At 43.3% G+C, this 12,851-nt stretch overlaps 1 protein-coding gene across 1 annotated transcript in view; it reads left to right on the top strand.

The window, feature by feature from the left end:
* LOC126470522 (synaptic vesicle glycoprotein 2B-like) overlaps nt 1–12,851 on the top strand; it is a 241,430-nt gene that overhangs the window by 84,299 nt on the left and 144,280 nt on the right. The window lies entirely within an intron of this gene.

The following is a 12,851-nucleotide window of genomic DNA, read 5'->3' as shown; positions in this document are numbered from 1 at the left end:
CATCAACTAGATATAACACTTGATCACTTACAAGCGATGGACAGAAATATTGAAACACGAAAAACACAACACATTACCATGCCTAATACGGCGTAGTAAACCATTTGACATTCAAAAACATCTCCCAGTCGTCTTGGAAAGAATAAATATGGGTCATGTATCGTTCTTAAGAGGATCGTATACCGTTCTTCCTGCAAAGTAGTGACAAGTTCAGGTAACGGTGATGGAGGTGGGTAGCGATCACACATAATCGTAGACCGTAATGCGACCTCGAAGAGTAACGGTGGGTTCCATGGAATACCACGATATGGCTGCCCAAATAATCACTGACCCCCCTCCCTCCCCCTCCCCCTCCCCCGTCCTATGTTTCATTGTTGGGATGTAAACTCGGTCAGGAGCTGAAAACAGTGTGCAGCAAGACTCCACTAACCAAATGACTCTCTTCCATCGCTCCACAGTCCAGGTTTCATGGTTTCGTCATCAAGTTTAACTGTTACGGCTATCAGCTCGCCCTCCAATTCCCTTCTTATGGAAAGCCCTACGTGTTGTTTTTGTGCTGGCGAGTTTCACGAGTGCGACATTCATTTCTGCAGTGAATTTTGCAGCTGTTGTTGTCTTATTTTTCATCACAATCCTCTTCAATCACCGTCTATCGCCATCACTCAACAGACACTTTCGTCCGCGTTGTGACTTAGCGGATGATGTTTTCCCGCTTTCCCCCGTGCACGGTACAAGCCTTTGATATGGTGCCTCTTGAAATACCGAAAACTACGGCTACCATACGAGCATCAACAATCTGCCCACGTTCGAATTTATTTAGCTCCGACATAATACACTCACAACTACACAGAATACTGTTCTGACCACGATTGCCGCTTGAAACTTATTGAGGACATTGCACCTGTGCCGTTCGTTGTCAAACAGCTCAACCTGTCGGCTCAGCTAGCATCTGCATTTGTGTTCAGATATGCATTTCTCGATGTGTTTCATATCTTTGTGCAACCCCTGCGCTTCAGGTACAACTATTATTTTTCCTTCCGTTCGGGAATATTGCATAGGGAGGACAACTATCAGTAAGCTTCCGTATGAGCCGAATTCCATCAACCGTGTAACCCCCGCCCCTCCAGACATATGTCATTTCAGTCTTTTATAGCGTTCATCCTGTCGTTACGAGTCCGCTATTTTTACATGATTCGGCAAACTTACTTTTTGTATTAGTTTCATGGCTGGATGCCCGTTCTTTCGGTAGAGGGAAGACGTGTGCGTCATTTTTCTGCGAATGATATAAATTTTATTCTGTTTGTTACTGTATTTTAACTGTTTATATATCGCATTTTCTGAAACTTACATTGGGGACCAGTCCATTATTTGCCTAAATGAGCGTGTAAAACCGAATAAAATCCACACTCACGCTCTACACTGTACTAGATCTTCTTTTATTCTCAATCCATGAACTGGTCGGCAGCGCTTCTCGTTCTCCATTTTCTCTGTGTTCTGCAAGTGTCTTCAGTACCGAGTATGTTGACAGTTTAAGATCATATTTTATCTGTCTGGTGTACTGAAGTTTTGGTCTTTTTCGTCCATTCTTCGAAGGAATTTTTCCTGGTTTTAATTTCAGTGAATGGACAATATCTGTGTATGCGTCCAACCCATCGGTCTCTCTCTTCTTTGATAGTCGCCCACAACGATCTTTTCTCTCCTACGTTATTTAAGGGTTTTTCTTCTAAAATCCTCAGATCTCTTCTTCAACACCACGTCTCAAAAGCTTGCAATCTTTTCCGTTCTGGCTCCCCTACTGACTCCAAGCCATATATGGCAACGTTCGAGACAAAAGGTTTATGTACTGTCCCTGGTACGTATACTACGATTTTTCGATATTACTAACTTCTCCTTCTTGTTTAATTCCGTTTTAGCTTTTAAATTTCTATAGCTATATCTTGACATGATCTACAGCATGTTATTCAACTGTCCAAGTACTTAAAGGTGGTGACGTGCTTTACATTCTCTTCATCTTGACTTAGGTTTGTTTACACTTAAACTTTGCTATATAGACGTATTTCAGCTTTTTCTGATTTATTTTGACAATTTATCTTCCTGAAAATACCTTTTTATACCTTATATGCCCATTTGGAAACTACTGGCAGATCCGGCTCAGATAGCTATATCATTTGCAAATCTTACCATTTTCATAGTTTCTCCATGTACAGGTCTTCCCTCAACATATGTATCTATCTGTTCATTTATTGCATACTCATTGTATATGTTGAAGAGTAATGAGGAAACGCTGCATACCTGCTGAACACCTGTATTTACTTTTGCATATTTGTCATCACTGTCTTTCATTTTGATTCCTGCTGGCTGATTCCTCTAAAGCTGCTGGATTATTTCCTTATCTCTGTGGATCCAGTTTAATGCGCATTAAAATTTGCATCAATCTGGACCATTCTACCGTGCTGAAAGTCTTATCGGAATCAATAACGTCTACAAACAGTAATTTATTAATTATGAGTATTTTTCACACAGTACTCTTAAGATAATTACTGCTTCTCTAGTTCCTCTATCTTTCCTAAATCCAAATTGATCTCCGGCTGTCTTTTGATTATTTTTGTTTGATATTCTGTTGCGTACCATCTTTGTCAGTATCTTGGAGGCATGGGTTTTCTGATGTGATTTCCTTATCTTGGGATTTTTAGGGATTTTTCTTTTTTCATGCATTTCATTGATGAGCTCATATAGAAAACTTTTTGTTTTGTTATCAAATGTTGCTATATTTTGCAGTTATTGCATAATAGCTGGGAGTCTTTTTGGATTTAGTTCTTTATTTGTTTTCTCGAATCCTTATCTGAGTATTTTTGGTCCAAGTTCATCTTGCAAAACATCTGTTGCATTTTCACTTAACTTATCCTTCATCCCGGGTCCGTGATATGATTACTCTATATATTCCTTACAGTGTTCTGATAAATCAGTATTATCTATGGCACACTCCGTTTTTATTATTGATTGCGGCTCTTTGTGCCTTGTAGGTGTAGCTGATTAAGGGTGTCCTAGATGTTCTTTTGGGTACAAGTACAGCATGGACTGTACTGTGCTTAGGTAATCGAAGCAGATGGGAAATTTATTTATCTGGGCAATCTCATTTACTTTAGTGCCGTCTGAATTTCACGAACGAAGGAATGATCGCACAGCGAGCACTATTCCTGTGTTATAAAGCCATAGATCCCTTTTAAAATCTCGTAAAATTGGAGTATAAAAATACAATTTGTGGTACGATTTTTACCGTACTCTATCAAATTTGAAATGTCCTTTGACTTTCTAATAATCAGAGCGGATACTTCAAATACTTGTTTCATTATTAGGCCACTAGGCAGGACCCAATCAGAAAATAATAGAAACATAACGGTGCTTGGAGGAGGGTACCTTGTACCACTAAAAGTCATTTCCTTTCTCGTTCGACTCGCTAAAGAGGCGAGAGAAAAGCGACTGTCCATATGCCTCCGTGCGAGCCCAGATTTCTGTTATCTTGATTTCACAGTCCTTAGTCAGTTTCAAATGCCAGTTCTTTAAATTTTTTCAGTATCTCCGTCATACTGGCTGTTGATCGAACCTACTGATAATAAACCTAGCAAGACGCCTTGGAATTGCTTCGATGTCTTCCTTTAAACTGACCTGGTGGGGATCCAAAACACTCGAGCAGTATTCAAGATTGGATCGCACTAGTGGTCTAAACGCAGTCTCCTTTATAGATGAGTTACACTTCCCTAAAATTCTCCCAGTAAACTCTAGTCGGCCGTTCGCCTTCCCTACTACCGTCGTTACATGCTCGTTCCATATCATATGGTTTTGCAACGCTATACTCGTACCTTGACTCTGTCAAACAGCGGACCACTGATGCTGTATTTGAACGTTACAGGGTTGTTTCCCCTACTCATCTCCTTTAACTAACTTTTTTTTACATTTAGCGCCATTCGTCACACCAAATAGAAATTCATTTTAAGATATCCATTATCTGTGTCTAGTTGAACCTTCTTCGTGTAATGTTTTCTTACTTAAACTGAAATAACTGAGAAGGTGAAACTTCTACGTTATTACTTAAATTGCTTAATACAACTGAACCTTCTAAAACTGCTGAGTGAAACTCACGTACTGTCACTTTGCTTGTCTTTATCGTTTGAACACTGATCTACAGAATTTTCGCTGACAAATGCAGCTCAAACTTATTCTATTCATTTATGACACACAATATACCAGGATAACGCAATCTGACTATTAATTGACACAAAAGAATGGCCCTGAATTAGAAGAAATCCTAACAATAACCCAAACATTTCATATATCACTTACCTCACAGAAAATCTTCATGACACGAACTACAGCAAATACAGCAAGTATACAGCCAGCTAAATAAAAAGATTCTAACTGCTGCAGGCTCTAACTACTAACAAGCATGTGGTTAGCAAAGGAAAGATTTTGTTGCAGAGAAAACAATGTATTTATCAGATTTTACCTTAATCATGTGACATCCAGTTCGAAAATCGTCAGTGACGCCTAGTTCCAAATATTATATAAGCGTCAATAATTCCATTACCCACATTTTACAATCTATGTCCAATCAGTCTTAAATTTCCTGCTTCTAACCTCCATCACTGCTAACAATTAACTTCAAACTGCGAGTCCGACCAGCCAGCGAGTCTCTTACAGAGGGCGCACAGCGCTGCCAGTGATATTAATGCAGTTTACAGCGCCACCAACATATAAAGAGGCTACTTACGTAGCACTTATCGATGAAATGATGGTACCTTCCCGTATACTAAAGCGTCATCAGCAAACACCTGAAGACTGCTGATCACCCTATCAATCAGATTATTTATGTCTACGGAGAACAAGACAGATTCTGACATACTTCCCTGGGGCGCTGCTGACGATACTCGTGTCTCTGACGAACACTCCTCCTCGAAAACAACGTACTGGGGTCTACACCGTTCAGCCACATCAATGTGACCACCGTCTACGTTCGACGTCAGTTTGCAATAACTACTGACAGGCGGCAGGTGGCAGTACTAGCAGTGGAGGGTATATAAAGCGTGGTGGGGAGACGCGGAAAACGATGCAGTCGTCGTCGTATTGCTGGAAGGGAGCGATTTATCTGATGTCCTAAAGGTCATGATTGTTGACTTCTGGACCAAGGGCGGAAGCACTTCCGAAACGGCTAAGTTCGCAAACTGTTAGCGTGCCGCCGTGGTTAAGGTATACCATGGATGGCAAAATGGCGTTATCCAAAACCGGCCCCGAGGCAGTTATGGTGTACCACAAAGCATAGATGACAGGGGTGAACGACGATTACAGAGATGTGTGCGAGCGAATAGACTTGCAACTGTCGAGCAACTGACCGCCCAGATGAACCAAAGGGCTACCTACTAACAGTGTCTCCTCAACGACCTTTCAGCGAACATTGCTGCCCATGGGCCTCCGCAGTAGGTGCCTGTTTCGTGCTAACTGCTGTTCATCGGCGACGAAGGTTGGAATTTGCACGCCAATAACACAACTGGACGTCCACTGAATTCCGACAGGTGACCTTTACAGATGAATCGCTTTTTATGCACCATTGGACAGACGGCTGTTGACGTGTACGGCGTGAAACGTCTGAAAGCAAACTCCGTGCAATCAATGTCGGAATGGTCCAGGCCGGAGGACGGTGAGTTATGGTCTGGAGAATCTTTTCGTGCAATTACTTGGGTGATCTCGTCGTTCTCGAAGGCACAACGGGTCAACACAAGTACGCTTCCATCCATGGGGACATTGTCCACACCTACATACAGTTTGTTTCTTCTCGGCTCGATGGCATCTTCCAGTGGGACAATGCAACGTGTTACACAGCTCACAATGTCGTGTTGTTTCAGAGAGCACCAGAATGAGTGTACTGTGCACCGCTAGCCACCAGACTCCCAGGATTTAAACCCACTCGAACATACGTGGAAGCAGGCCGACCAGGCTGTTCGCGCCATGGATCTTCAGCGGCGGGGCCTAGCGCAGCTGGCCACGGCACTAGAGTCGGCGTGGATCCACACCTCTGACGGTACCTTCCAGAGCCTCATTGGCTCCCTTCCTGCACGTCTCGCAGCGGTTCGCTCTGCAAAAGGTAGATGTTCAGGGTTTTGACAGGTGGTCACATTAATGTGACTGCACAGTGTATAAGAAGCCTTACATACGGATGAAGGAAGCATTTTCTTCTTCACCCTCACAGTGTTTAAACGTAGGCGTTTCAGCGCATCTTTCCCTTGGGTTTTTTTAATCTGACATCCAAGGAAGACTTAGATCGAGCGTAAGGCCCAGGAACCTCACAGAATATTTAGAAAAATGTGTGTGAAATCTTACGGGACTTAACTGCTAAGGTCATCAGTCCCTAAGCTTACACACTACTTAACCCAAATTATCCAAAGGACAAACACACACACCCATGCCCGAGGGAGGACTCGAACCTCAGCCGGGACCAGCCGCACAGTCCATGACTGCAGCGCCTGAGACCGCACGGCTAATCCCGCGCGGCAGAATATTTAGAAGTTACGCCATCCGTCCAAAAAGACCAGATATTGATTTTATTCCTAGCATATTTCCGATGTCAGCGCAGTAATTACGGCGACAGCTTGAAATAAGAACTCTAAACAACAGATGCGCATTTGTCAAGTCAGTTTTGAGCAGGCAGTATTAGGTAGAGGAAGTGCGACCGTCGTGTGTCAATGTTGTTCTGTCACAAATCGCAATGGAGCAACGTACCAAAATCTAGTGCTCAAGATATTCTGCAGAATGTTTTGAAAAAGAGAAAAGTGTATGCAAAGTTTGTCCCGCACATCTTGACTTCTGAACAGAAACAACGAGGCGTAGACGCCTGCTGCGACTTGATTGAAACGCATAACGCGAACAATTATTTGCTGGAAAAAATCACGACAGGCGACGGAACTTCGTCTTATTAGTACGAACCCACCACAAAACGACAAAGTGCAGCAACTCACGTGAAGTATCAACACTTCGACAATATACCGACATCCAAGCCAATGTGACGCGCAAGTTGAATAACATCCCAAAGGAGAACTTTCCTGACAGTTTCACGTGGATGTATGATCGTTCTGCCCGTTGTATTCATGTGTGATGAGACTATGTAGAACACCTGAAGCATTAAAACCGTCATCTTAACTTTTCTCAATTTTTTATTAATCTTGTCTGGAAACTGACGAGGCTGATGGTTGCCCATCACATGCATGTTACCTCTGAGACACAAAATTTTGTCTGTACTTTCGCTATCGACTTCTGTGTGCTCAGAAGCAACTGCTGATGCTGATTAAATGTGGCTGCAATACTAGAGGATGAACAGAAATTAGAAAATTCATTAACTTACAAAGAACAGTTAGAAGGAATCTATTGTGTACGAAATACAATTCTAAGAAACGACTCAAATTGTAACACTTAAAATGCTTCCCTAATACACAATGTCAATATTATAAAACAATATGAAAATGTTCTTGAAAGCCAATATCTAAAATATCGATCATTGAAGACGGATTACAATAAATTGGGTGACGTCCACGGAATTCTCAGTAATAGAGTTGACGAAGGTTATTGTATCTGCAAGTGGTATCATTTGCCTTCTTTAAAGCAAAGAATATACTTATTAGGCGTTTCTTACGAAGGAAAACTGACGTGTAGTCTCATAAATTTGAATAAGGTTTCCCGGGAATATAATGATACCTTCTGAAGACAAGCCAGAGGATGTAACACAATGTGTTATAAATCCTCCCAAGAACTCCACGTGGAGTGATGAGAGCGCTAGCCGTGGCACAAGACCAGAAACAAAGTATGAGTCGAGAGGTAATTAATGAATATGAAATAAAGTGACAGATTCGGGACCTTTTGACGAGAAACAAACCGCTACTATATCCAAAATTTACATATAAATTTTATTTAGAACTATCTAAAGATTCAACTGTGAACTGAAGCATCTAAATAATTACAGAAACAGAAGGCACCTTCTAACAATAATTCACTACATACTGAGGAATCAAAATCTGTAAACAGATCTCGACTGCTATCATTTAGAGGGGAATTAATAAATAGTTCAGAATGGCGGCGGTGTTCAAAAGATTCAAGTTTAAACGGAGCGTCTTCTTTGTCTTGAGTCGCGCACGAACACAGAACATCCCGCCGTCTCAACGGCAGAGACTACGCCTGGTTAGGAAACGTCTGGGGCAAAAAGGAAGCGTACAGATCTATGGACCAGCAGGTGACAGCTATCCTCTTGACCACCCAGCAAACTGGCACTGGATCTACTCTTTTCAGCTGTAGACACATTTGTGTGAGATGCTGACCAGCTAACAAAAGCCCTAAGCAACGCCACTCAAACGCATTCTACTAACGTCTTCTTGAAAATTCCACAGCTGCCGTCTCGCCCACGACCGCCTGTTGTCCACAGGTATGCTCCACCGTGCGACGATAAACCCTAACGATTCGTGACTTCGGCCACTGTCTAATAATGAAGCTCGGATTCGGTCGTTTGGCGATCGAGAGTATTTCGCTATACTACGGGAGAGCAACAGCGCCAGCCACGCGGAGAGGTTGACCGAATTTTGCCGCCATCTTCTCCGCCCGGCCCCCATTTCGCAGCCGAAATCTAGTTCTCATGATTCAGTATTCTCTCTCAAATAGTGCTCTCAGTTAAACTGTGTATCTATAGATGAATGCCATCTCTATATGTCATTCTGTGAATGTGTCTGTGCCAGTGGAGGTTGCCCTCGGTTAAGGGTACGTTGTTCTCTGCTCATTTCAGAAAACTTCTCTTTGCACTACTTTCCAAATCTTTTATATTGTGTTGCGATTTCTACCACATCCCCTCAACCCCCCCCCCCCCCCCACCTGCTTATTCAAATCAGCGACTCTCTGCAAGTGGAATCGTAGATCGTAGTCCATGCCTTCCCACGGTCTAATACTGGACAGAATAATAACATGAGATCCCGATGGCCTATCAGAATTGATTTCGCCCACTAACAGAAGCAAGCTCTTTTCATTCAGTCCAACTGGGATACGAAAACTGTGGCAGTCAGTTTAGATGTGGAAGCGCAAGGAGACGTAAAATTTTTCCTTCAATACACACGAGACGGCAGCGGATCGCCTCACAAGTGTCTCTCTCATGCTTGTGATAAGAGCTATATTGTGATAGCTATTTGGAGAAGTGTGATTTCGTTAGAAGAAAGGAATAAGGATTAAGGTTTAACTACCTTTCGATCACGAGGTCATTAAAATAACTGAGTACAATCTTAAATATGATTAGCATGGCTAAGAAAAAAGTAACGTGTTATTTTGAAGGGAACCAACTATGAAAACCTCCATAGACCTATGGAACCTTCCGAAAAACCTAAATTTTGATATCCGCACGGATACTTGAAATACATTTATCTGACACGATGATCTAGCTACACTACTGGCCATTAAAATTGCTACACCAAGAAGATATACAGATGATAAACGGGTATTCACTGGACAAATATATTATACTACAACTGACATGTGATTACATTTTCACGCAATTTGGGTGCATAGATCCTGAGAAATCAGTACCCAGAACAACCACCTATGGCCGTAATAACGGCCTTGATACGCCTGGGCATTGAGTCAAACAGAGCTTGGATGGCGTGTACAGGTACAGCTGCCCACGCAGCTTCAACACGATACCACAGTTCATCAAGAGTAGTGACTGGCGTATTGTGACGAGCCAGTTGATCGGCTACCATTGACCACACGTTTCCAATTGGTGAGAGATCTGGAGAATGTGCTGGCCAGGACAGCAGTCGAACATTTTCTGTATCCAGAAAGGCCCGTACAGGACCTGCTACATGTGGTCGTGTATCATCCCGCTGAAATGTAGGGTTTCGCAGGGATCAAATGAAGGATAGAGCCACGGGTCGTAACACATCTGAAATGTAACGTCCACTGTTCAAATTGCCGTCAATACCAACAAGAGGTGACCGAGACGTGTAACCAATGGCATCCCACACCATCACGCCGGGTGATACACCAGTACGGCGATGACGAATACACGCTTCCAATGTGCGTTCACCGCGATGTCGCCAAACACGGATGCGACCATCATGATGCTGTAAACAGAACCTGGATTCATCCGAAAAAATGACGTTTTGCCATTCGTCCACCCAGGTTCGTCGTTGAGTACACCATCGCAAGCGCTCCTGTCTGTGATGCAGCGTCAAGGGTAACCGCAGCCATGGTCTCCGATCTGATAGTCCATGCTGCTGCAAACGTCGTCGAACTGTTCGTGCTGATGGTTGTTGTCTTGCAAACGTCCCCATCTGTTGACTCAGGGATCGGGACGTGACTCCACGATCCGTTACACCCATGCGGATAAGATGCCTGTCATCTCGACTGCTAGTGATACGAGGCCGTTGGGATCCAGCACGGCTTTCCGTATTATCCTCCTGATCCCACCGATTCCATATGCTGCTAACAGTCATTGGATCTCGACCAACGCGAGCAGCAACGTCGCGATACGATAAACCGCAATTGCGATGGGCTACAATCCGACCTTTATCAAAGTCGGATACGTGATGGTACGCATTTCTCTTCCTTACACGAGGCATCACAACAACGTTTCACCAGACAACACCGGTCAACTGCTGCGTATGAGAAAGCGGTTGGAAACTTTCCTCATGTCAGCATGTTGTACGTGTCGCCACCGGCGCCAGCCTTGTGTGAATGATCTGAAAAGCTAATCATTTGCATATCACAGCATCTTCTTCCTGTCGGTTAAATTTCGCGTCCGTAGCACGTCATCTTCGTGGTGTAACAATTTTAATGGCCAGTAGTGTATTTAACCAAAGCACCACCTAGCTTGGATGATTCTAAAGAGGTAAGGCCAGTATCAAAAGTGTACCCCTAGCGGGGATATGGCCTCATCGGATTGTCTCTACTCTCGTGACAGAAATCTGTGTATGTGCTGGTAAACGGAGGAATGAAGTGATTCGATATGCAGATGTTTCAGTTTGTGGGTGATATGGTTCCAACCACTGGTGTAGGGACTGTGTACGATTCCGCCCTTCGTGTGGAAGGATGACATACCTCTACGGCAAGAGAAAGTCTTCCTGGCAACGGCCCATCAGCTGTTTGCTTCACTAGCCTCCACTGCTTTGAGATCGTAGCCTTGCCAATGTCTGCCACTTCTGCCTCGTCCACAGCAAGGGTCTTCCATCGCAGTGATTCGGGATTGATTGTACCAACCTGAAGGCGCGAGGCACACAGACGGTCCTGATCACCGCTGCTGAGTTGCAGGTGCCTCCAGAATCCGCCGCTACCTGCCTCTGCACTCCGTGCTTCAAGCTGTCCCAGGAATACGAAACTTCTCACTTTGCGTAAGCATTGTCCTCCTGGAGAACATAATCTTCAATCCGTATAACATGGATCTCTGTTGTTACCCACACAACACGCCCCGAGAGAATTTTGCTCTCTGAACAGCCAATCAAGACTGGTTTTTTCTCAGTCAGTCTCTCAAGTAAATTTTTGTCTTACTATTTGACCTTATTTTAAGTACTTTAGTACATTCACATTTTAATGTATCACTCCCTGATACTCAATCTCTATCAAGTCTGCGCAACATAGCAAGTTGTAATTGGCCTTCAGTAACCAGGCTGGCGCCTAGATCATTGAATTAATTGAAACCCGTAAGCATAAACTAAGTCCAGATGAACCGATTACTCTAGAAATTTAAGTCTCAGCCTGTATTTTATTAAGACGTTATATATTCGTCTGTATAGAAGACGTCGCCGTTTCAGAAATTTCCGGCATAACGAAATGTATTGAAAAATTCCACGAAACTTCTACATCTACATCTACATCTATGTACATACTCTAAAGGCCACCGTATCGTGCATGACGGAGGGTACCCTGTACCGCTACTACTCTTTTCCTTTCTTGCTCGTCTCTCAAACAGAGCGAGGGAAAAGCGACTGTCTGTATGCCTTGGTACGAGCCCTGATTTCTCTTATCTTATCTTTGTGGTCTTTATGCGAAATGTTTGTTGGCGGCAATAGGATCGTTCTGTGGTCAGCTTCAAATGCCTGTTCTCTAAATTTTTTCAATAGTGTTCCGCGAAAAGAACGTTGTTTTCCCTTCAGGGATTCCCATTTGAGTTCACGAAGCATCTCTGTAGCGCTTGCGTGATGATCGAATGTGCAGGCAATAAATCTATCAGCACACTACTTAATTGAAGATTTCTTTTGGCCCAGGAATTAGTTGAAGCAGACAAGGAAAATTCTAACTCACATACGAAAAACAGATAGCTATGCGTGTATAGTGGATTCGAAGTCCAGTCTTTTCAGTTCCATGGCTTCTTGATGTTGAATGGGATCTCTTGTGACACACTGTAAGTTATGGCGTAAAAACATTCCGTAATTTTTTGTACTATCAAGTGGGCTGATGAGGTAAGAACACATTATCATCAACAGAAATCTACTATAGTTGTACCGGACCTTTCCGAAATACTTGTGATTACTGACACTCGTGTTCTGTGAAACTTCGTAAATCTTGGTTGTAAGCCCTTTATTCTTGCTAGCTAAGTGACTTCCAGATTCACTCATGACAGTCTGATTTTGAACTTTCTCAGCGCTCTGATTTTAGAAGTAAATCCACCATTCCACTGGGGAACAAGCTAACTCTTCTATTTTCATGAGGTCTTTGGGACGGATGCGTCAACTATGTGGTGGTTAACGCTTGTGATGCGGTCCATTCTCTTATATTTGGCCACTAGCTGTCGTGGCTTCCTGCACGACATCCACGGTCAGCCGGTCAGCGGGTATTCT

Source organism: Schistocerca serialis, chromosome 3 (genome assembly GCF_023864345.2).
Source record: "Schistocerca serialis cubense isolate TAMUIC-IGC-003099 chromosome 3, iqSchSeri2.2, whole genome shotgun sequence".
Taxonomy (NCBI): domain Eukaryota; kingdom Metazoa; phylum Arthropoda; class Insecta; order Orthoptera; family Acrididae; genus Schistocerca; species Schistocerca serialis.
The sequence above is the reverse complement of the archived record's forward strand: the minus strand, read 5'-3'. Positions and strand labels throughout refer to the sequence as shown.